The sequence below is a fragment of the Lasioglossum baleicum genome, chromosome 10, assembly GCF_051020765.1.
Source record: "Lasioglossum baleicum chromosome 10, iyLasBale1, whole genome shotgun sequence".
NCBI lineage: Eukaryota > Metazoa > Arthropoda > Insecta > Hymenoptera > Halictidae > Lasioglossum > Lasioglossum baleicum.
The window spans coordinates 10,547,112-10,570,736 of record NC_134938.1 but is presented as its reverse complement, the minus strand read 5'-3'; the positions used below and the strand labels follow the sequence as shown (position 1 = coordinate 10,570,736).

Below are 23,625 nucleotides of genomic sequence, written 5' to 3'. Positions count from 1 at the left end.
AGTAGTATAAGTGAACGACAAGTCAGACGGTTGAAAATTTTCGAAAATCTCGGAAAATGAACTTTGTATTAGGAGAACATGATGCCGAAGGAGGTATTCGAATTTCAGTAGTATAAGTCAACGACAAGTCAGACGGTCGAAAATTTTCGAAAATCTCAAAAATTGAAATTGTATTAGGAGAATATGATAGCTAAGGAGGTGGCACGAAATTCAGTAGTACAACTCAACGACAAGTCGGAACTTTGGGAAAAAGTAGTGGTTCAAATAAACATATATGCAGATTCGCTTTTCTATTACATTCTGTTTATTATTCATTGTACAAAATACATAAAATATTGGTATTTTAAATATACATATAACTGATATTTTAAACGTTTATAACAAAAATGTTGACTGGCCAATACTGCTACACCTCGTTTGTGCTGCTGCAGCCAATGAATAATCCTGGTAGCACCATTTACTGCAAATATTCTCGAGGTGTCCTATGTGTATAATCGCTGTCGCCGTGTTTCTGCCCCTATGACGAAGTACCATCCTCTTCTTTTAATTTGAGTCCTCAAAACGTTCAAAAATATCTGCGAAAATAAATTCTACGATCATTTAATAGTTCGTTCTAAAATCATGCGTATTTCGCCAAAGGTAGAGGTTGCGCTTTTTCGATTTTTCTACCCTAATTATTTTTCTTTGAGACTAACAATAAGTGTCTCTATGACAAGAAGTTACAATTGTTCGTGCCTCATGTGCTTATTGTCTCTAAATCATATTAGACATTCGTAATATAAATAAAGTATACAAGATACTCGATTCGTCCTAATATGCCGAGATTCTTGAGTTATCGGTAACGTCGAGCACGACGCGAAATTGGTAATGGTGATCTCATTCACCAATTAACAGTTCTATCTGGACGCTCCAGAGTCTAGAGCTCGTCAAACGGGAGACAAAAATTCTTTTGTCTGGCTAATATTGTGCGATTGGTCTACTCTACTTCTACACCTCGTCCGTGCTAATATAATGCTGCAACGTTGCACTTTTAAAACTGATAACGCTGTGAAATCTAGCTCATTCAGGCACGCATCTTTTGTGTCGCAACCTACAGAGTTGGTAATCCAGAATCGTAGACAGAAAAATGCTTTGTATGCAATGTTTGTCACACAGGCTTTGTGTGTGTCTGTACTCTGTACTGATCTGAAGTCTGTGGTTTCATCAGCGGAAACGAATGAAACAACAGGTGCCATCTGGCAGCAAGTTGCGGACAATCGCAACGGCACGAATCCGTGTCAAGGAACCATCAACTTAAAATATACAGTAACTACTCAATAAACACTATCCACAACCATTTACCTCGCAACGATGCTTATTCTACAATGTACAATACGATCAAAAACACAATCGTGATTTTTCCATAAACAAAATTTACGTCACCGAGACTTTGAAATACAACTGTTGCAAAAATACACCATTATGAAATTAAATATTTTTATTCTAATGAACTACCTAGTAAAAGATGTATAATTACTTGCGAAAATTCTGATTCAATTTAATTTCACAATGTTTTATTTATTTGAATTCAGTTGCGCCAAGAAAGATGGCAACAAGTTGTTACACAAGTAATGGAAAATATATAATTGAATTGAATTTTATTTTCTTAGTAAACATATATGTATTTTTATAAATTGATTCAAATGTTTTCTTTAAAATACGGCAGATCTCCCCCCCCCCCCACAGTCTAATAGTTATACTCACATATAATCCTACCATTAATTGAACACTCTTACACTCATAGTAATACAAGAAATAGCCATTTCTTTACGACGAGTATAGTCGTCAAGCACAGCTGAGAGCTTAGAACTTTATACACGCGTCCTTTTGCAGTAGTAAATCCTTCTTTCTTTCTAAACAATTCGACGTACAGTTACGATACATTTACTGCCGAATGAAATACATAAATACCGTCTTTCCAAACCGAACTGTTCGAACCGTTGCGCCGAAAGCATTTCAAAAATTTATTTCCCAAACAGTGTTTTAATCGCGCAGTATAGGGGTCTGTAATCGTTAGACTGCGGATCTTTATGCATTCAGAAAAAAATTGAGTAGATGAAATTCAAAATTGTTGAAAAATTAAAAAAATTAAAGATGTCAATACACGATTCCTCCTCTATTAAAATCATTCAATTTATTAGATGATTGCATAAGCTGCACGGCGCACAGTGGGTAAAACCGATGAATTCTGTGTCAATTCAAAGAATTTTCGATAGAAATGAGATAGTGGTCGTAGACAAATTTTGAGACCAGATTTGAAATCAGCATGAAAAAATCTACGGTAAATGATGTATGGCATGTTTAAAAAAAATTTCTTCCGCGCGTGGCATTGGAAAAACCACAATTTTCTTCAAATTGTGCAAGTTTAACGAATTCTCTCAAGGTTGAAAAACGTTCTTACCATAATCTCCCTATTTTTCCCATATTCTGCAAAGTTTCAGCTTTAATTTTTAAAAAATTTCATCACTCTACCTCATTTCTATCGAGAGTTCTTTGATTTCGTCTCCGATTTGGACGAAAAGTCCCACTGTGCGGCGCAGCGTAGAAAGAAAAAGTTGCAGAAAAGAATGGTGACTACATAATTGATTAATAAAGAGTTTCCTTTCAAATTGAACAATTGAATTTTATTTTCAAATCGGTCACGAACTTACGCAACCATCTCATAGTTCCTATTGTGTTGGCAAGAAAGTAATTTCAGTATTATAAGGTGAAATAAAAATTTCTTTGAACTTTAATCGATCCAATATTTACCATTTTGTTCGATGATCTATCGCCATCTTTCTGGCAGCTTAACAAAGTTATTGGCTATTGCCATAAAGCTGCGACAGCAACAAATTGAATAACAAAATTGAATTTCATTTAATTACTTTCTAGCCAACTCAATCTTTCTTGCAATCGATGCAGACAACTTTCACTTTGCATCAAGATCAATTGAAAGCAGTTTAGTAATCGTCGCGGATCGAACGTTTCAAACGGTGCCGCCGGTGGTCACGAGTGCTCGCATGCGTGGAACGTGACGGGGTCGCGTCGCGATTGGTCGGCCGTTGAGTCGGTCCGTTGTAGTGAACGCGCGCTCAGGTGCCGTACTGATCGCTCGGATGACGAAGCCGTCAGTTACTGTTCGTGCACGAATGCGACGAAACGCCCGGGCGTCTTGGCGGGTTTTCGCTCGGAGCTGCGCTCACGAGACAAGTTCGGGAACGAGGAAGCGGAGGTGACGTTTTCACCATAGAGTTAGCCGAAGGGAAAAACAGTGCGAGTACGTCGGCCGGAAGTTGTTCTTGAGAGGGAACCCGGCGGAGTCGTGGGACACGGTTTACTCGAGAGAGAAAAGGAGACAGAGAGCACGAGAGAGAGAGAGAGAGAGAAAGAAAGATATATATAGAGAGAGAACAAGAGAGGGAGAGACAAGCGAGTTGTCCAGCACCTGGATCTGCATTTCAGTCCAGCTTTGGCCGCAACGATACGCGGACGATTCGCAGGTGAGCGAGAGCTGCGAGTAACGAGACGACGAGTCGCGTCGCGTCGGCGCGCCGCGACGGAACACGCGGTTCCTCTTCGTCTCGCTTTCTCCTACTTTGACCATGGGAAATTCCATGGGGGGATTTCTCCTGTCCTATCGGTCTCAACTGGCAGACGGGTATCTCGATCGGCCGCCGGGATCTTTCCTCTCTTGCCTGGTAAACCGCTCGGCCGTCACTGTCACATTTCATTCAAGGGGGGAAACTGTGCGGCCGTGGTTTGCGTGACAGTCGACGTACGGGCCCGAAACTGACCGACAAATATTTGACAGCGGACTGACAGAAATTCGCTCGACCAGCGAGACTACCCCGAACACCAGACGAGACAAGGCGAGACGCGGATCGTTATCGATGCTGCTGCCCTTTCCTATATATATCGGAATTCCGAAGTACCTTACGGTCAGGTTTCCCATTGTCGTCATTCCGTTATTCCAGGTCGTGTTAACGAAACGTTCACTGATTAGCATTGTCTTGCACTGTCCTGTGGTAATGCTTCGCTCGCTGTACTAGTCTCTGGAAAAGAATGCAAAGTCTAATTGTTAGACTCAAATGTGGAACAGATGCTGCTCCATTGTAGCTAATTGATTCACCTGTTGTGACCACCGAGAGGTATCGCCTTCCTTGCGAACGGAGCTGGGAATGTTATGAATAGACCGCGGATCTTTATGCATTTATGGAGAAATTGATTCGGCGAAATATGAAACGGTAAACGATTTATAAAATTCAAGAATGCTGCTTGTAATGTAACAAAGTCTTTAAGGGATCAAATCAATTTTTATGTTATTCCTGCTTCTCACAATCAATGCAAAGTATTTTTGTTTTGCATGAAGATCCGCAGTCTAGTTATGAATGGTGCTCCGTCTCGGTGGAACGCGTTTAGATTGTTAATAGGGAACTATTGAGAAAACCTTTTCTCTTCTTTCGAATCGATTATCGTTTAGACGGATGAGTGCTCGCTGGTATCAGAGTTGGGCAACAATTGTATTTAAATAAAATTCCGAGTGGGTTTTATAAACCCACTTTATTCGAAATTTTTATTTAAATAAAATTCCAAGTGGGTTTTAAACCCACCTTATTCGAAATTGTTATTTAAATAAAATTCCAAGTGGGTTTTAAACCCACCTTATTCGAAATTGTTATTTAAATAAAATTCCAAGTGGGTTTTAAACCCACTTTGTTCGAAATTTTTATTTAAATAAAATTCCAGGTGGGTTTTAAACCCGCTGTGTGCGAAATTTTTATTTAAATACAATTTATGCCCAACTCTGGCTAGTATTAACATTAAACGTACCGACCATCAAAAGTGAGCAGATGAAATTGAAAATTGTTGATAATTTTCAAGATTGAGAATGTCAATATATGATTTCTCCTCTATTAAAATCATTAAGGGAAGAAGTAACGTTTAATTTAGTTTCTATTTCTTGCAGTCAATTTTCATTCGATGGAGACAATTTTTATTTTGCATAAAGATCCGCAGTCTAGTTATAACAGAGACTAAGCTGACCCAACTAAGCTACAGAAACACTTCGCTAGATTGAATCACATTGTTATCAATGCTAATGTCACGAGGGAGAATTTTCTGGACTGACAGCCTGAACGCTTTGCACTCCGAATTATGTTTCAATTATCTTGCCGACAACTCCCTACTACTTTAAGTGTTTCATTTGAAATCTACTTCAAAGGACAGTTCCTCGACTACTGCTTATTTTAAACAGTTTTGTTTACTAATTATATTAACAGTAAACCTACCGACCATCAAAAGTGACTGATGTGTATTAAAGTTATTTATATTCTTGTGCGATTTTTGCTATAACATATACTGGAGTCGAAAAGTATGTTCAATAAATTCCATGAAAACACCTTAACAATTTCAATAATTGTGAAATAAAAAATCTAAAAAGGGTAATCTGACTCCTCGTGGTAGGTTTAGTGTTCATGATGGAGCTGGAACCGTTGGAGACAAGTCTTAGACTCGTGTCCATCGGCTTCCTGAACATACGTAGCGGAAGACCCTCGCCTCGCGACCTTGATCGCGAGAGCTGATATAGCGGTATACTCAAGCAGCGCGCGTCGATAATTCCTGTCGTGCATTCTCTGTCTCGTATTCGTCGTCTTCGCGCCAATCCGCTTGTTCCCTATCAGCTGTGCCCGTGGATGTCTGTTTACAACGTGCTCCTTTTCGCGTACGTTGGAATCAGAACGGAGCGCGACCTAGCACGGTCTCTGCCACAAGTCTCACAGTGTTGAGAAATACGCCTGAAAACTGGCCAAAGCAAAATTTTTCCAAGTTAGGAATTTTGTTCATCTGAGTGGTGAATTCATTATTAGACTGCGGATTTGATCAATTTATCACAAAAATGGGTAAGAACAATTTAAAGCAGTGGACATATCAAAAAGATTTGAAGACATCTAATTGGATTCAGCTTAATCAGATAATTGAAAGAAGAAAGAAATTTTTATTCCGCTGCTGTGTCTTGCAATTAATGCAAAAATTTTTTATTTTACTTAAAAATCCGCGGTCTAGCTATTATTAAACTGCGGTTGTTTATGCAGTTTCCAATTTTTGTCGAAAAATTTTGAATGGGAACAGTCTTTGTAGATCCAAAACAAATGAAACTTTTATACAAAATTCTGTCGAATTTATTATTCTAGCCTTTTTTGAACATTTTCATAAGGCATAAATGCATAAAAATCCGCGGTCGAGCCATTATTGGACTGCGATTGTTTATGCAGTTTCCAATTTTCGTCGACAAATTTTAAATGGGAACAGCCTTTGTAGATCCAGAATAAATGAAAATTGTAAAAAATTCCGTCGAATTTATTATCGTAGCCATTTTTTAACATTTTCATAAACCATAAATGCATAAAAATCCGCAGTCTAGTTATTATGTAATAGTTCAAAGTATAAGGAACTATAAAAATCAGCTTAAAAAATTCATTCGATCTAGATTAATAACTGAATTATATCTTTAATTCAGTTTTCCTTGACGTACTGTGGACTGGTATTATCATTTCTTCATATTATGTGAAATCTGTACACTTTGGAGCATAATTTTGTTATTAAAAATTGTTCCTGAATGACTAAGTAATGAAACTGTAATGGTAGAATTACTTCGTAATCATAAATGAGTTTTATACGGTTCCATAAGGAAAAATCATGTTGTGTGTGTCCGACTTGCATCTTAAGAATAGAATATCTAATAAATTGAAAAATTCTGTGTCGATATATAAATATTTTTCCATTGACGATTCTATGTTGCTACCGAAAAGGCGTCTTCAACCTTATAAATAATCTTTATTGCTGATGTTACTTACATTCCAATTACTTACGTTGAATCTTCAATACCGAACGTCGAATATTGTTGGTTTCCATGAACCATCAGTAGTTAAAAACTGCATTGGACCGATTGCCGCCTGATCAGAAGAAGTGCTGCGAACGACACACAAATCATTTAGAAAATATAGAACAAGATAATTATACATACATTCGGATCCATATATTTTTTCAGAACAACAACTATGAGAAACAGGATTGATGAGAAACAGCTTTCTCAGATTTAGTCTAATTTTAACTACAAAATTAGTCTCGGCACGATATATATATATGTATACAGTTCTATGATTAATCGCGTATTAAAAGATAGATGAAATCTTTAGACAGGAGAATCAGGAAAGGAAAATTGCCGGGTACATAATTGCATAATTGCATAATTATAAATGTCCGCATTGGCGAATAAAAACACAAGATACAGTTACACTTGCACGTTTTAATGAATACACAATGGAATAAAGTTAAAAATACAAATTATAATTTAGATTATGATATCGGTTACACTTGTCCCCGAGAATGCGCGAAAACGACTGTTAAAAAAGGATTTCATCGTTTTTACAGCTTTGTCCGGAAGAGATGTTTTTCAATACCCACGCTGCGCGCTGAGTCAATTTTCATTTAACGTGCGCACTCGGTTTCAAAGAATTGGCTTTAGTAATTTAGAAGTTTTCTCGGAAATTGTTTTCGATAGCAGGGAAAAAGGATTGTAGGAAGCTAATATTTGTGGAGACCAATTTTTACTCAATTTATACACCATTCTTTTTGGTTTCCTTCGATTCTGATACCAGAACACTTGACTCGTGTACGATTTTTTACGTTTAACACACCAATCAATTCCGAAACTCTTTAACAATATATTTTGAGATAAGCCGAAAATAGTGCAATATTATTCCTAAGTGTATAGTATCCACAGTCAACTAATTTATTTATTTATTCACAGTTTGGTCATTAGTAGATCTTTATGCAAGATAAAAAATGTTTGCATTAATTGCAAGACGTAGGAGCCAAATAAAAATTTCATTCTGCTTTTAATTATCTTATTAAGGTGAAACCAATACACTGTTTTAAATTGTACGTATTTATTTTTGTCATAAATGCATAAAATCCGCAGCCTAGTCATCGGCGACCACGTAATATTTGCTTGGCTATAATATACAGGCTATAATATACATCTAACTTTGAAAAGCACAGTCGCGATATTTTCGAAAAAATTCCATTTTTCGTCCGACAGATTAGCACAACACTAGTTAGAATTACGGCTGGCATATTCTTTCCTTTCGACAACCTAAGGTTTCTAACGCTTCTTAGCATCCTCTTTCTCAAGGTTTCCGCGCTAGGATTGAGACCAAAGACGAGGATTTCAAATGCAACGTTATTTTTCCCAGAATTGAAACGAATCCCTTTCCGTTCCACGTGAATGCTGGTGGCAAGGCGACGCGAAATTATACCGCACAGAGAGCTCATTGTAAAATGACTCGTCCGGTTTTTATCTTCAGATATCCATCATCGACCGATAATAGCATTCTTACCGCATAAATCATGCAACCTCGCGATATTTTCTGACCATATTGTGTATAATCGAAAGATTTCCGAGGAAACCTGTTTCTCTCGTGGCGGTAAGTACGTTCACTTATGTCACGAGTTTCCCTACCCAGCGGCCAGGCTGATGTTTACACGTTAAAAGTGGACAGACCATGTTGCAACACACCTTCCGTGGCGGCAACAATAACCGTGCATGGACAGGCTGTCATTAATTGATCGCGTGTGTTCATTGCAACGCCTCGTCACGAGGCGAACGCGAAAGAATGAATTAAAAAAAAGGAAGATGAAACGAACACGCTCGGACGTTCCAAGGTTCAATGCGAGAAATCAATTGGCCGTCGATGGTAAAGCGTGATCGATACAGGTCGGCGGGCTGGTCGATGCGTTCGATTACGTTGGTCGCCGGATTTAGAAATCGATGTAAATTATTTCGACGTCGCGTCGTCGTCTTCGTGTTTTGTCCGGGACACGGTGTGCACGACCAACTAAAAATAAGAACTCGAAGAACCGGATCCTCGACGAGAGACTCTCCTGCCGTCGGGTTCCAGTTCTTTCAGTCGTTAAAGGCTTTCAGCGAAACGATCCCGGTAAACATACATACAAGGAGGCAACCGCGGTTCTTCAAAAGAAAATGGCTTCCCGACGTTCGCCGCCGGTCTTCGCAGTTTTTAATACGCTTGAACTAATAGAATTTTTCATCGTCGAGCACGTATGTACGTGCGTGGCGTGCAATGATAACACTCCGGTGGATTTTCAAGAAACCATACACTCCGAGTCCGCTAAACAGCTTGTTTACGCTCCGCAGACAGCAATCGCATGATCTCTGTCACGACTGCTCGCGTAGAGACAGCAGAAAGCTGTAGGAACCTTTATAATTCTTTAGAAGTCTTTTAAAATTGTCTTTTGTTCGGGCTATACGAGAAATAGTTACACATTACTAGACTGCGGATCTTTGTGCAAAATAAAAATTGCCTGCATCGATTGCAAGAAAGAGAAACCAAATTGGATGTTATTTCTTCCCTTAATGATTTTAATAGAGGAGAAATCATATATCGACATTATTAATTTTTAAAATTTTCCAACAACTTTTTCAATCTGATTTACTCAATTTTCCTATAAATGCATGAAGATCCGCAGTCTACACATTAGATTAGTACCCACATTTTGAGTAATATCTTTTACAGGGAAATAATACAAAGAAGAGGTATACTGAAAATACTCCAATTTTTAAAAATGCTAGTTTATTAAGAATTACTAACGGTCCATGTTATCGTTGTTATTGTTTGGTTTTTCAAGATTCGTCGATTTGACAGAATTATAATAAGAAATGTTTAACTACGTTATTTCTTGTCACCCTGTAATAGACAGTAATGTAGATGCATTAATTTTACCAAATGAACTGCTAGATCGAATTCGATACTTCGTAGTCTTTATTTAGAATACGATTTTGAGACAATTGATTGATTTTTGACATCCAACAAGTATCTTATAAAACGAATACAGTAGAACCTCGTTTATTGCACGGAATCTTCGTTTATTGCACGGAATCCTCGTTCGTTGTCTACTAGCAACTCCCACCACAAGGTGTTTAAGATTCTTGAAGTCGACGTGAGGATTGTGGTGGGGATTATGGTGGGTACTGTGCGTGGTCCGCAAGAAATCCCGCAAAAGGAAAGTGCAGCGGATTGGTCAGAGTGGAAGAGGCACGCCTCGTTCCACGTGCATTTTCGACTTTGGCGAACTATTGGATAAAACGGTCACACACACTTCTATGTAGCGTGTGACGTCAAAGCCGAATCATTGGGACTACGGGAGCGTCAACGGTAGGGATAAACGGAGCGAACGAGGTTCTACAATGAAAGCTTTGCCTTTTGGGCAAACGTTAATCGTGTCTGTTGAAATCGATTCAACTCGAAGGGAAAACAATTGTTTGCGAATTAACCCTTCGGGGACAAGGATGGGTGGTCAATTTGCTTCTGTATGGTCGAGTTCATATGCTACAATAATTTCTAAATGATGGTAGACTTTTTGATATTTTCCAAAAGGAACAACAACGCATAACGACATATCGCATCTAATAATCTGAAATTTTGTAATCAATTTTGTATTGTTTCTGTAGACATCGCTTTATACAATCCTTAAAAGTTTAGGATGCATATAGGAGAATGCATATCAGTATTGTTGAACGATTTGTTGAATTTTTTATTGAATTTTGATTATTGAATTATTGTTGAATGATTTCGTTATTTAAAGTGTGTGTTTAAGTCTTTATCTCAGCTACGCGAAGAAATGTTTCAAACAAAAGTTTAACAGTATTCAAACATGTACAAACTGCAATATATAAAAGTCTGAAAAAATATATTTCAAAAGAAAAAACGAGATCGCTTTGATTTTTTAATTAGTAAATTGTATTTTTGATTTGATAATGTTGCAGCTGGTGTTAAGACAAATAAACAATATATAAAACTATGACTAGACTGTGGCTCTTTATGCATTTATGGCTTCTGAAAATTTTCAAACAGTGCTAGAAAATAGAATTCTAGAAAAATCAGTACCATTTTTATTTATTTTAAAACCACATAGAGACTACCATCATGAAAATAAGATTTTACATGACTCCACTTTCTTATAATTCGCCTACAAAAATTAAAATTTGCATTAACATCCGCAGGATAAAATTGTCGAATTAAATGTTAACTTAAGTGACTTTAAACCTATGCACCTGACTAATTGCGATATTTTAATGCTGTTCACGAATTATTTGTGAACCATCCGAACAAATGAAGAAGAATAAATATAATACTTTTATAAAGAAGACAGAGAAGATTGTTAAAAAATAGGAAACAGCGGAAATATCGTTGTGCAAGCCGTGGGTGGCAACATAAGGATTAGTGACGTTCGTCGACCGGTTTTGTTCAATTTAAAATTCCTCGTAGTTGATACTAATCTATTGCGTGAGCATGGGTTTGCTCAAGTGGTAAATTTTATCTGCTACGATCTGAGAATTTTGCAATAACCTTAAACAAGCAGAAACTCTTATCTATTACGTGGCACACCTCGATCGTTCTTTACGCGAACGAGTTGAACGGTTTCGCAAAAATTTCGCGGAAACTCAATTACCCGACCAGCCATTGTACGATTTATCTTCTGAATGTTTAAACAAAAGTTTCGTCGTTGAGAACACACGGGAGTGTCCATTAATTCCGAGTAAATTGAAATTCCTTCTGTCTACCGTAGAATCCGGTTTCATAATATTTGTGGAGATTCGAACGTATGGTTTCGTTGTTTTTATGAATTATTGTTTCTGTATAAATTCGAAACATAACGGCAACGAAGAATACATGCCGGGGGACAATTGAACTCGCAGCTGTTCTCTTCCGCTTGAAATAATTGGGAAACATATGATGTGTGTACTTATACTTATATCAACTTATATCAACGAATACTAACATTGTTACATCAAACAACGTTCGTCAGCTAGCTATAATAATCGCTAAGCAATAAAAGTGATCAATGAAATCGCTGGCTAATGGATTCTATCGGAGTTGTGTGGTGTTCTATTTATTAAAACCTAAATACTTTAATTTATTTGGTAGTACATTTAATTAATACGAAAGTCTCAAGTTGCACTTCAAGAAAATGTAACACATTTAGGATATCGAACCACATATTCGAGAATTTTTTCGAAAAAATACAGATTTCATGATGGAGCTTAAGAGCGACCACGCTGAACGTGAACTTGCGGCCGATGTGGCCCCTGTTAAATTTATGTTAATGGACAAAGAGTCAAGAGTTTTGCTGTAGCAGTTGCAGTTGCCCGAACCGTGGAGTGGTTCTCGTTCGTTGCTTGATCGCAAGAGACCGCCAATTGATGGAATAGTTAGTTCCACTGAAAGAGCGTAATCGAAATAAGCAAGATGGGCGGCGTGTGTTGGTTCGACCGAACGATAACGAGGATTCATCGGCAAATGAACCGACAGCAACAAGCCGATGGTACGGGCTCATTCTCAAGATGCTGCGGGTTACCGAATGCTAAACTGCCAATCTATCCCGACATGGGGGTCGCGTGTTGATAATTTGGGTCATGCACTTTCGGCCTGTGCGCACGTTTACAGCCTTTATATCGACCCGTAGCCCGTAGCACGTCTCTTTATCAGCTGCTCTCCGCTCAAAGCACGCCAGCCTCTAGTCCGCCTGTGGCTTTAATTAACGAATTTCATCGCGACACCGTGTTAATACCCAGCTTGCATTCCGCCGTCAACGTTCCAGCCCAAGATTCGCGATGGCGATCGTTTTGTAACAATGCGAAATTTTTCCCTCGACGTACCGCGTCGCTACGAGACGCCCGGCGTTAATGAATGAAGACTGATTTATGATCACGATATTAGATTGTTGCCCGCCAGACGCTGCTTCTTCCTTACTGGCTCATGCTCCATGCATTTTCTAATTAGTCGCGGAACTTACAATGTATACAAAGTCGTATACACGGCTGATGATATTCATCGGATTACGTGCGTTTGGGAAATTTTACATTCACGCACACGGATTTCGAGAAAGTATACGCAAATACTTTCCATGCGAAACAAGCATGTTGTTCGATGTTGTTCGATGTTGTTCGATGTTGTTCGATGTTGTTCTCTATACATGCTCGTCCATGATCTCGAAACTAATTCTACCATTACAATTTCGTTATTTAGTCAGCGAGAACAGATTTAATACAATATGAAGAAATAACAATACGCAGTATTTGTGTGAAGGAAAATGGAACTAAAGATTTTCATTCCATTATTTAGTTAGCAGGGAACAATTTTCATTCCATTATTTAGTCAGCAAGGAACAATTTTCAATCACGAAATTATGCTCCAAAGTGTACAGATTTAACACGATACGAAGAAATAACAATTCGCAGTATTTGTGTGAAGGAAAACGGAACTAAAGATTTTCATTCCATTATTTAGTTAGCAGGGAACAATTTTCATTCCATTATTTAGTCAGCAAGGAACAATTTTCAATCACGAAATTATGCTCCAAAGTGTACAGATTTAACACGATACGAAGAAATAACAATTCGCAGTATTTGTGTGAAGGAAAACGGAACTAAAGATTTTCATTCCATTATTTAGTCAGCAAGTAACAATTTTCAATCACGAAATTATGCTCCATAGTGTACAGATTTAATACAATATGAAGAAATAACAATTCGCAGTACTTGTGTGAAGGAAAACGGAACTAAAGATATAATTTAGCAATGTTCAAATTAATTTTTGAAGCTAATTTTTACACTTCTTCATATTGGGTTGGCAAGGAAGTAATTTCAGTATTTTAAGGTGAAATAGAGCCTAATTTTTTTATACCAGCAATGAACTTTACGATGAACGTTCGATGATCTTTTGCAAAATAGAATAAATAAGAAAATATTTTATTGATTAAAGTTCATCGTTTCAATGAAGAAATTCGGTTTTATATTTCACCTTGAAATACCGAAATTATTTTCTTGCCAACCCAATAGTTACAACTATTACAACAAAATTCTCTACTTCGAAATATTGTTTCTTTGGTCAGTCTTTAGGCATTTCAGTGGGAATGAAGAAAGAAGTTCCATTAAAGTTTATACATTACTTTTATCACGTTAAATATTTCAAAAAATTGTTCTGTCCCAGTGATGACTGTCGTATAAAAATAAAATTCGCTCTCCTAGAGTAGTGGATAAAAACGTTTCTTATGAATTATTCATTAGTTTCCACACACTCCCCACCTAACCGAATCACCGATTAAAGTCATATTTATCACAATTTCATTCATGAATACTCTTACTTACTTAAATCGCATAGAACAGCCCGCGACGTTCGTCATACTTGCGGAAACAAACGATTGCAAGCAGATCCTCCACTACCAATGAGATTACCAACGGGAAAAAGGTTGCGTTAATGTTAAGAGCATCAGTATAGCGCCGACTTCCGAAGGGAACGCGTCTAACCGCTTCGGTGAGTCATTCCACGAGTGTTCCAAGTTCTAAGGCCTGCGTCATATTTCGATACTGGTGACAATAGTGTTTCAGCGTGTCAAGTGTGTGTTACGAAATCGTCAGTGAACTTTGAATCTTTATTCTGTGGTATTCATTTGAATGTTAATAAGACTGCTCGTCTTCGGAAAGATCTCTGCTAGCGGTGTAGATGTAAGTAGAGGTGAAGTTCAACATTTTTCCACTTGCTATCGAGAACAATTATTCAATTTCCGTCGAACATGTTATGACCTCGACAACGGTGTTCCTCGTAAAAAAATTTTCCGTAATTTACGGTAATCTACGGTACTACAGTCGAGGTGAAAGCAATTTGTACTGTGTGCTTCTTTTTCTCTGAATTGCATACTGCATGAACGCAGAATAGCTGGACTGTGCAGCGAGAGAGTAGGCGTTAAAAAAATTCAGTTTATGGTCTTATTAAGATCTTGTCTCGAAAGTTGAACTATCTCGTTCCACTCGCAGCTTATCAAGTGTAATTGAACTAGCTGGATAATATAGAAATCTTGTTTTATTTTTTATCTACCAGTATTTTCAAGTTTCCAATTTTCATTGGATTTATGTCCAAGATGTTCTCTTGCAAGATTAACTTGAAGTTGTTGCTTCGGTGTTGACATATAGCTTCAAAGTTTACACGACAATAACGTAAAAGTAATACATAAAGATAACGTTACTATCAACAAATACAAGAAAACAGAACTTCACTGGAGTCTTCCATAAGTTATAAGTAGACTGCGGATCTTTTTATGCAAAATAAAAATATTCTGCATTGGTTGTGGGGGGGGGAAGCAAGAATAAAATAAAAATTGATTTCATCCCTCAATGACTTTGTTACGTTAAAAACGACATTACAATATTCTTGAATTTTTCTGATCTATTGCGTTCTATCTTTCATCCAAGTAATTTTTTCTTAAATGCATAAAGATCTGCGCAGTCTAGTTATAACAATTAAGAATTCGTGCGTAGCTCCTCTCAAGTGACGCAGAAAATTGTTATTTAACATAAACAATTGAGGATCACTCGTTCGATCGAAAGTCGATTTTTCCACGTAGACAACGCACTAGGCGGTTTTACTCGAATAAAAGTGCGTTCTGTGCTCGCGTTCATGTTTTCTCTTTTTCAACCGCGTTGCCTCGTGGATGGCTCGCGTGTCGTTTCCGAATAGCAGCATCGGTTACCTCGCCGGAAGGATACCGTTTTTCCCATTAGTTATTTAAGCGTACGACCATCGAATGCAGCGAACGCACGAAACCTCCGAGCGTGTATCTACGGTTCGATTCTCCTCCGTTGCCGCTTGCGACAACGATTTCATAATTCAGGTCACGCATATCTCGAAGCCCCGTTATTATACACGCCGTATCGACCATTGTTTGAATGACTACTTCCCAAACGTCGAGCGCGAGACGGTCCAACACTGTCACTGACATAAATTGATACCTCTTAATGCACGGCCGCGCGACGCGTCGCGCCTCGCCGCTATTAATTGCGCTCTCGATTCGCGACGATTGTCATGTGACAGCAAAAAATACACTACGAAATGGACAGTGGCGTGGGAATTATAAATTTTACTTGCGGTTTGGTCGTGCGCTAACTTTTCTCGTCCGGGGAGAAATGTGAGAATTGGATACCCTATAAAAACTTTTTTAAAATTGCACCGAACGAATCGAGTTCTTCTTTTTTCGAGATGCTGGAAGGATTAGTTATTTTCTATTACTTCTATTGTACGATTTGGTATCGATTTATATAGTTTCTGGATATAATTTTGACTTAACGTATCCCATTCGCGTACAATTGCATTTTTTAATTCATGTACGTGTTGATACTTTGATACTGCTTTTCATTCGCGTATACACCGCGAACAAGTTCTGCCCAGCAATTTTCAATAATATTAACGTCCGGGGAGCGTGCAGGCCACGGCAAAACAGATATATTATTTTCATTAAAATATGATTGGACCAATCTTGATGTGTGTACAGATGCATTATCTTGTTGAAAGATGTAATCAAGTCCAGAAATGCGTTCTGCATGATTATTTATTTGTTCTTTGATTAAATTTATGTATTGGACACTATTCATTCTCCCATTGATGAATTTAAGATACTTGTCTTGCCGAAATAACCGATGCCGGCCCAAACCATTACGCTGCCTCCTCCCATTTGTCGTCGAATTGCTCGACATTGTCTCTTTTCTTATGTCATGAAAATAATATTGGAACCCATCAGGATCCCATCCAGGTTAAATTTTTTGTCGTCCGAAAATAGTACCCTTCTCCATTTCTTTTTCCAATGCACTCTTTCTTTTGCGAAGCGTAAACGTTCTGCTTTGTGTTTCGTTGTTAACGGAGGTTTCTTTTTCAATTTTAGCCTCTTAATATTTTTGCTGGATAGTAGAACTCGACGAACACTTGAAACACTGGCACTAACAGCAGATATTTCCATTATTTTCTTCGTTGTTAAGTGCGAGTTTGAAGCTACATGCTAAATTGCTCGCTTATCACGATCGGATAACGATGACGGCCAGCCAGTACTTTTCTTTTTGCCATAATCTCCAACATTTTTAAGAAATTGTGTATTACTTTACGACTTCTTTTTATTACTTTCGATATTTTCGCTACTGACAACTATTGCTGTTTTAGTTCAAAAATTTGCTTCTTTTCAGACTCGTTTAATTTTTTCCGCGTCCCATACTTACTTTATACATGTATAATATTGTACTGTAATCTCTTTACTCGCTGATAGACCATGAAATACTGAGCAATTTCTAAACATATTAACAGAGTGTGCTATCATTTCGACCTTAGTACGGAACAGTTTTTCTTTGCTGTCTACAAACTTCTACGACATTGTGACACATTTCCAGCAAGCCGCATATTCTGAGCTGATAATGTTTTGATATTATACGTTACAGACAAAAAATTTTACATGCGTCATTGAGAAATTAAAGATAGCACACCTGGGCTATCTTTTTGACGAGAGTGTATCATGCAACTCTTGTTCCCACTCTTATCTAATATTATTGTTATTCTTGAGATATTCCACGAAATTCAAGATATTGAAGTTGCTCCATAAATGCATAAAATTTCATCAAAGCCAGCTATGAGAGCCACAAATAATTAATTAAAAATGGCAAAAATGTCTTTCAATGCCAATAAAATAATTGTTGTTGAATTTTTGCCACAGATTTGAAGATTGACCTAACCCAGACTCAACGGGCGCACTGAAAGGTTAAATTAAGTGCGAAAAAATCGATTCTTTGGAAACGAAAAACCGGAATGCCCGCTTAATGAATTTCCCCGCGGTTAATCAATACCCATTTGATAACATTTCTTGGGAGCTGTCGGGTGAATGCACGGACGCGCGTAACGTTTCCAACAGTTCGCCGAGACGTTGTGCCAACTTGTGCTTCCTCCGTGCGATCATTTGGCATCCTGAGTTGGATCCCGTCGAATCTTAAGCCGTTCGAGGCTGGGATCTTTTATCGACGATTTGGGTCGCGCACTGCCCGCCATTATTTTTCGCGTTAACGCGGCCTCGTTCGCGGGTATCCTTCACAATCCTCGTCCATTGCGTTTCCTCGTCGTCTATCCCCCCATTCTGAATCTTGTTGCGAGTAATTTCGCCCAGACTTCTCGTCGATGAAAATCATCCGGCTCGGCAACACGAAAACCTTCTCGTAAATGGAAAGAAACTAAGTTTTATGAAAGAGCCAATTACAGCGAAGTTTAACCCCTGCGCGCACCGTTCGTTAAATTGGATCGAATTATGAACGAGTTTAAAATGAAGTTGATATTTTATTAACGGGAAAACGAGCTGCAATTAGATTGCAATATATAACGACAGTCGATCTAAAAATTATTTAAACACTTTTCCCATTCTCCATCGTCGGTATATTTAAATTATGATAATATCGTTAAGGAAACTTGTAAAATATGTTTGCGTAATATAGTAGGCTTCAAACTGAAGAAACATTCGTAAAATCTACATTCGTAGAACCGTCTGAAATGTTTAATATATTACTACTTTGTGACAAAAGTGATACGAGTCAAAACAATCTAATTTTCATAAAATTAAAACCTGATTTAAGGACATCAGTGTATTAGTTTCAGTTCAATGAGATAATTAACGGATGAAACAATTTTTTATTTGGCACCTGTGTCTTGCAAACAATGTAGACATTTTTTAAGTCAGCAAGAGCGTATTAACTAACTTCATTGTTTAACTGCCACGTGACTTTTGTGTCGTTCAACAACAAAACAACTCAAAATATTATATATCACAAGTCAAAAGGGTTGTTTCTAAGGGTTGCGAGGCTGAAGTAACAAGAATAAGATTATTATTGTTTACTTCAAAATAATATTCTGTCTAATAATTATATTCTGTTTCTGAAAATCGTTGTTTCTTCACTTGAGTGACTTTTGTCGCAACAGTGCGATGTATTTTAATTATATTAGGTTGTCCCAAAAGTTTCTTCCGCATTGTGTTCCGTTAATGTAGCTAAATAAATACAAACAATACGATAATCTTTATGTTAATATTTTAGTACTTCTTAATATGAATTTGCATTATGTGCATGCATCGAAAAACAACTTTTGGGACAACCTAATATTTATTTAGCAATATTAAAGAAAGGCATTGCGGAAGGAACTTTTGGGACAACCTAATATTTTCCAGCACGAGCTTCAAATAGCTATTTGTAATGACGGTATACGTTTTGACACTTACATGACAGTTAACATTTGCATAGTATATTTCAAGTTCGTCGTTCGTCACTGGTAAACTGTATTATGTATTTCTACATAAATTCTTAATTTTAAGCAGTCACAGGTCGAGAAGTAGAAGAAATATTTCTTATACCAATTAGAAAAATTCTTCAGTAAATATAAACAACAATTTTGCGCCTACAGATGCATGAAGATATAATTACTAATCATTTTTTATTGCTCGGAAGAAACAAGTAAACAGTAGATAAGCTGGTCACAATTGAAAGTAAAAATCGTACTATTAAAATAATTGCTATATTAAATAATTGATTAAATGATTAATTATGGTCTATCACTTACCATCGCTAACCATCTTGACTCCATGGGCTTTACTCAAAAACTTGGAGCTTGGGTGCCACACAACTTGAGTGATAGATCGAGCATATGTCGAAAATTAATTTTTCTGCCTGCTGGAGCTTCCATTGAAAAAGTCTGAAAATTGATTAAAATTAATTAATTCGGAAAATTGAAGCGGGTAGGTTTGTAGAGCAAGAAAAAGACTTGCGAATGGATGTATATACTTTTCCTAACAAAATACAAAATTGCGGGAAAAAAATAAAATACAAAAAACGCGGGAATTTATTACACACAACCCAATAAAAGGACTAAATATACCATTGATAATAATGTTGTTGCATTTAATCGTGCTTTAATAGTATTGTATGCTATACCTACACAATTTACCGAATAATCAAATGTTTAAACTCGCCGAACAGTATATGCAATAAATCCAGAAGTCCATACACAATTTCTGTAAAAATACGAGTTACGTTAGTATTTGAAAAAACTGAGGGTATTTTATAAAAAAAGGAAAAATGGCACACTTATTAACCTGAGATTAAATTTCCGCACAAGTAGCCAAATCTCGTGATGTTACAGTTATCCGTATAATTTCGCCACAGTGATTTCCCGGAATCACGTTGATTAATTAATTTACTCGCGACCTAAATTCTGCTTCATAAAATATTGACCAACGGTGTCAATGGTTATATTGAATTCTCCGGTAATTACATTTGATTCCAAAATACATTCTGAAAGCGTTTCAATGTTTAACAGCGTCGAGACAACGAGATTCTCGACATTTCGAAAGCACGCGTTAATATATTATTATGTTATAAGCGAATTGTTATGTAAGATTAAATTTCTTCTCATTTCGCGAATACTCGAAATACCATATTGCCGGCAGAAATATTTCGTGCTCGATGCTGAATTGTATGTTCGCCGGTGAATCGTTGAAATACAATTCGGTTCGCGAGCTCCCCAGTCCAAAATATTATACGGGTTCCAAAAAGGAGAGGGAAAAAATGAGAACCCGAAAAAATGTGGTATTCTACCGTGGTGCACAATATTTCCCACTTGTGGCGAATTACGAGGACGACTCTGCTTACGAGAATCGTTACGGTTTACTGCTCGTCAAATATTTTTTAATATTACCAACATTTCTCCTGTTTCTTTATAGCTACACCGAAAACTGTAACGGAAGACTCATGACCCCGTTAACCTTCACGTTAATAATTATTTAATGCATTGGGTTGGGAAGAAAGGTCGTAGCGTTTTCAAATTAAGAATCTAAGATAAAATTAAGGTATTTATTCATATGTTTATTCAATAAACAAGAGAAGTTAACTCTATAATGGCAAAAATTAATAGAACAGAATGGAAAATATGTTATTGAATAAATCTATGAATAAATATCTGAATTTTAGCGTACAATTTCAATTTACAAACGTTACGAACTTTCGTTTCAACCCAATATTATTATTGTATACTATACAAATTTTGCTTTGGTTTCTATTTACCATTTCGATGTAATTTAATTGATTCATTGCATTGTTAAAATACGGACAATTTTTTTCGTGACTGAATTCACCAGAGATTTGAAAATTGACGTTTTTTTACTATTTTTTTCGCTGTTTTATAAGGATAAAAATGAGGAACAAGCTCGGTCTTCAGGGTAACTGTACCGATTACTGCGGCATCATACTTCGATCGTGCTTTATTTTCTAATTTATCATGCAACAATAATATTATTTGTAAGCATTTTATGGAATAGATGTGTTAGAGTAGTGAGAATAATGTGTTCTGAATAGAAAAAATCCAGTGGTCCTCTCAGAAACTCTAAGACAACATGAGAAAATATTAAAAAATACAATCGACAACATTTTGTACGAATGATTGCGAACGAAAAGGTCCATGTACCAATTACTGCGGATTAGAATTCGAAATATTGAGCATACAGAAACAAACTACGTACCTAGGCATTAATTTAAATAAATCCTGAGCATAGTAACAAATAATTTTCTTCCCGAGTTGCAATTTCGACGCGAGTTCGTGAATTCCGACAATTTTAAGCGATGCAGCGTACATTCTCCAGTTTTAATTTGACGTGTCAAACACTTGAAAATGCCATTGGACCATACCGATAGCTTTTCGGCGAATGTCTGTGAAACTAAGCCAGGCCGCCATTGGAATGCAAAGGGGAAAGTTGTTGAAAATGTTGGCATTATCCAAAAATCATTGAAATCCGAAGGTGGGTAGCTTGCAGTTTCACCCCCGTTGCCTAATTAGCGGACTCCCCGTTGCAAAGATGTTTTTCCCAGAGGCTCGAGAGCCTCGAGAGAACGGCCCTCAAGTTTTCGAGCATCTGGCGCTGCAATCTACACGGCTACGGAAGAACCGTGTGTACGAAAGAGCCTCTGCGTCTCTTTCGCTCTTTCCTCGTTCCGGTTCCTCCAGACGGAATTTCGGTTTTGACGTCGGGGCGAAATTGAATTTTTTAATTATCGTCGGCCGCGACACACCCCGCGAAAAATAACGGAGAAAACACTCGCGAGCCGAGAGGAATATTTCATCAACGGGTGGTGGAGAGGAGCGGAACAGGGTTAATTTATCGCGTGTAGTTATTTTCTCTCTTTTCTTTCTCTTCTTTTTTTGTTTGCCTTTAAATTTAGGTTAACCTCCACCGGGGAAAACTCGAGGCTCGACCGCGTTGGGGGAAAACCGTTGCAAAGGTGAAGGGTTTCAAAGAATATTAAGTTGTTAACGGTATATTTAATACACGCTACAGGCCGACAGTTTGAGGCCACGTTGCCGGCTGGTTCCGCTGTAAATTCCTTGGTACCGGCGGAAAATTGAGGCTCTATATCCATCCCCGTGCTTTCGGGATATTGCAATCCACGCCATGCTTTTGTAATTGGTTGCACGATGCACTTTCCGGTGTGGAAATATTAGAACGTCTACTCGCCGTGGAAAAAAACCGTACGATATTTTACGGGAATTACCTGTCCTGTTGCTTTTCGTGAAAACCTTTCTCCCGTGATTCATGCTCGCTGTTTGCTACGCATCTGTTTATATTTTCTATTTTATCATTTTAACGTTCATGTCATTTCTCGTTGTCTTCTATTCTACTAACGTTTTAACAATTTACCTTCTCTCGGGAATTAAATGATTGCTTACGCATTTATCACAGAAATGAGTAGACACGTATAACGGTAGAAGGAATTTAGTATTATATTATCGAAATCATTTTCAATACGTACCTACTGCCATGTGTGATGGGTGGGCGAACTATGCAACGACACAGGGCCCCGTAAAATATAGCGCCGGCCCTGCCTAGTACCTAGAAAGATATATGAAGGTCAATACAGTTGTATGTAGGTCATTCCATTAAAAAGAACAATGCTGATCATTTTTGTTATAAATGCATAAAATCCGCTGTCTAGTAATCACAAATAACCATACAAAAAATATACATTTTCTTTTCCCTCCTACGACATCTTTGTGCATGAAGAGCTAGGTGGGATAGTATATCATCAACTTACCAAAATTATGAAATTTTGATTTAATTTCAGTATCTTGTAATTGATTTAGAAAATTGTTGTCTTTCACGGAGGTCTGCAGTCTAGTAATATTTAGACGCGTAAGCTCGGTATATTTTTTTGAAAATTAAGAAACTGTATCAAGTAGGCGGCTGTCAGTATAACTGACGATAAGCGAGCTCCGCTGACAGCGGAGGAGAAAGGTCACGCTCGATAGAGCGAGTCGTCAATCAATGAAACATTCGCGAAATCGTGCTCCCTCCACTGTATGTATAATCGCGTTGTAAGTCCCGTGCACAATTACTCCAGAAAAAGACACGGCATTAATTGTTTTTAATTTCATTATCATCTCGTGAAGCTCTGAATACATTACTCGAGTAAAGTTGAAATGTCTTCTTCAATGATACATGCTCGAATCAAGAAATTTATTGAATAATTTTTAATGGAAGCATCTTTTTATAATTTCAACAATTAAAAAATGAACAATGTGAAAGTGATGAGGAAATGTTAATAATGTAAACAATATTTTGAATAATGGTACAACAATTTTTAGTGGTGACTCCGGGTGCTAAGGGTTTAATATTTCGTTGTATCAG

At 37.4% G+C, this 23,625-nt stretch overlaps 1 protein-coding gene and 1 long non-coding RNA gene across 3 annotated transcripts in view; one reads left to right on the top strand and one right to left on the bottom strand.

The window, feature by feature from the left end:
• Positions 1-290: 290 nt before the first annotated feature.
• LOC143212951 (uncharacterized) lies at positions 291-22,960 on the bottom strand. The gene is made up of 6 exons (XR_013009832.1): positions 22,751-22,960; positions 19,887-19,962; positions 19,512-19,643; positions 6,876-6,990; positions 3,954-5,823; positions 291-575 (listed from the first exon to the last, which is right to left on the bottom strand). It is a non-coding gene; the product is annotated as an uncharacterized LOC143212951 (long non-coding RNA).
• The window catches only part of Gdap2 (ganglioside induced differentiation associated protein 2), a 101,352-nt gene continuing 80,829 nt past the window's right edge, over positions 3,103-23,625 (top strand). Inside the window, exon 1 of one of the 2 annotated variants that reach the window (XM_076432295.1) lies at positions 3,103-3,521. The gene's annotated coding sequence lies outside the window, so the exon portion shown is untranslated. Of the gene's footprint in view, positions 3,522-14,264; positions 14,609-23,625 lie in introns of those variants that run through there. The other variant, XM_076432296.1, reaches the window with a different exon arrangement.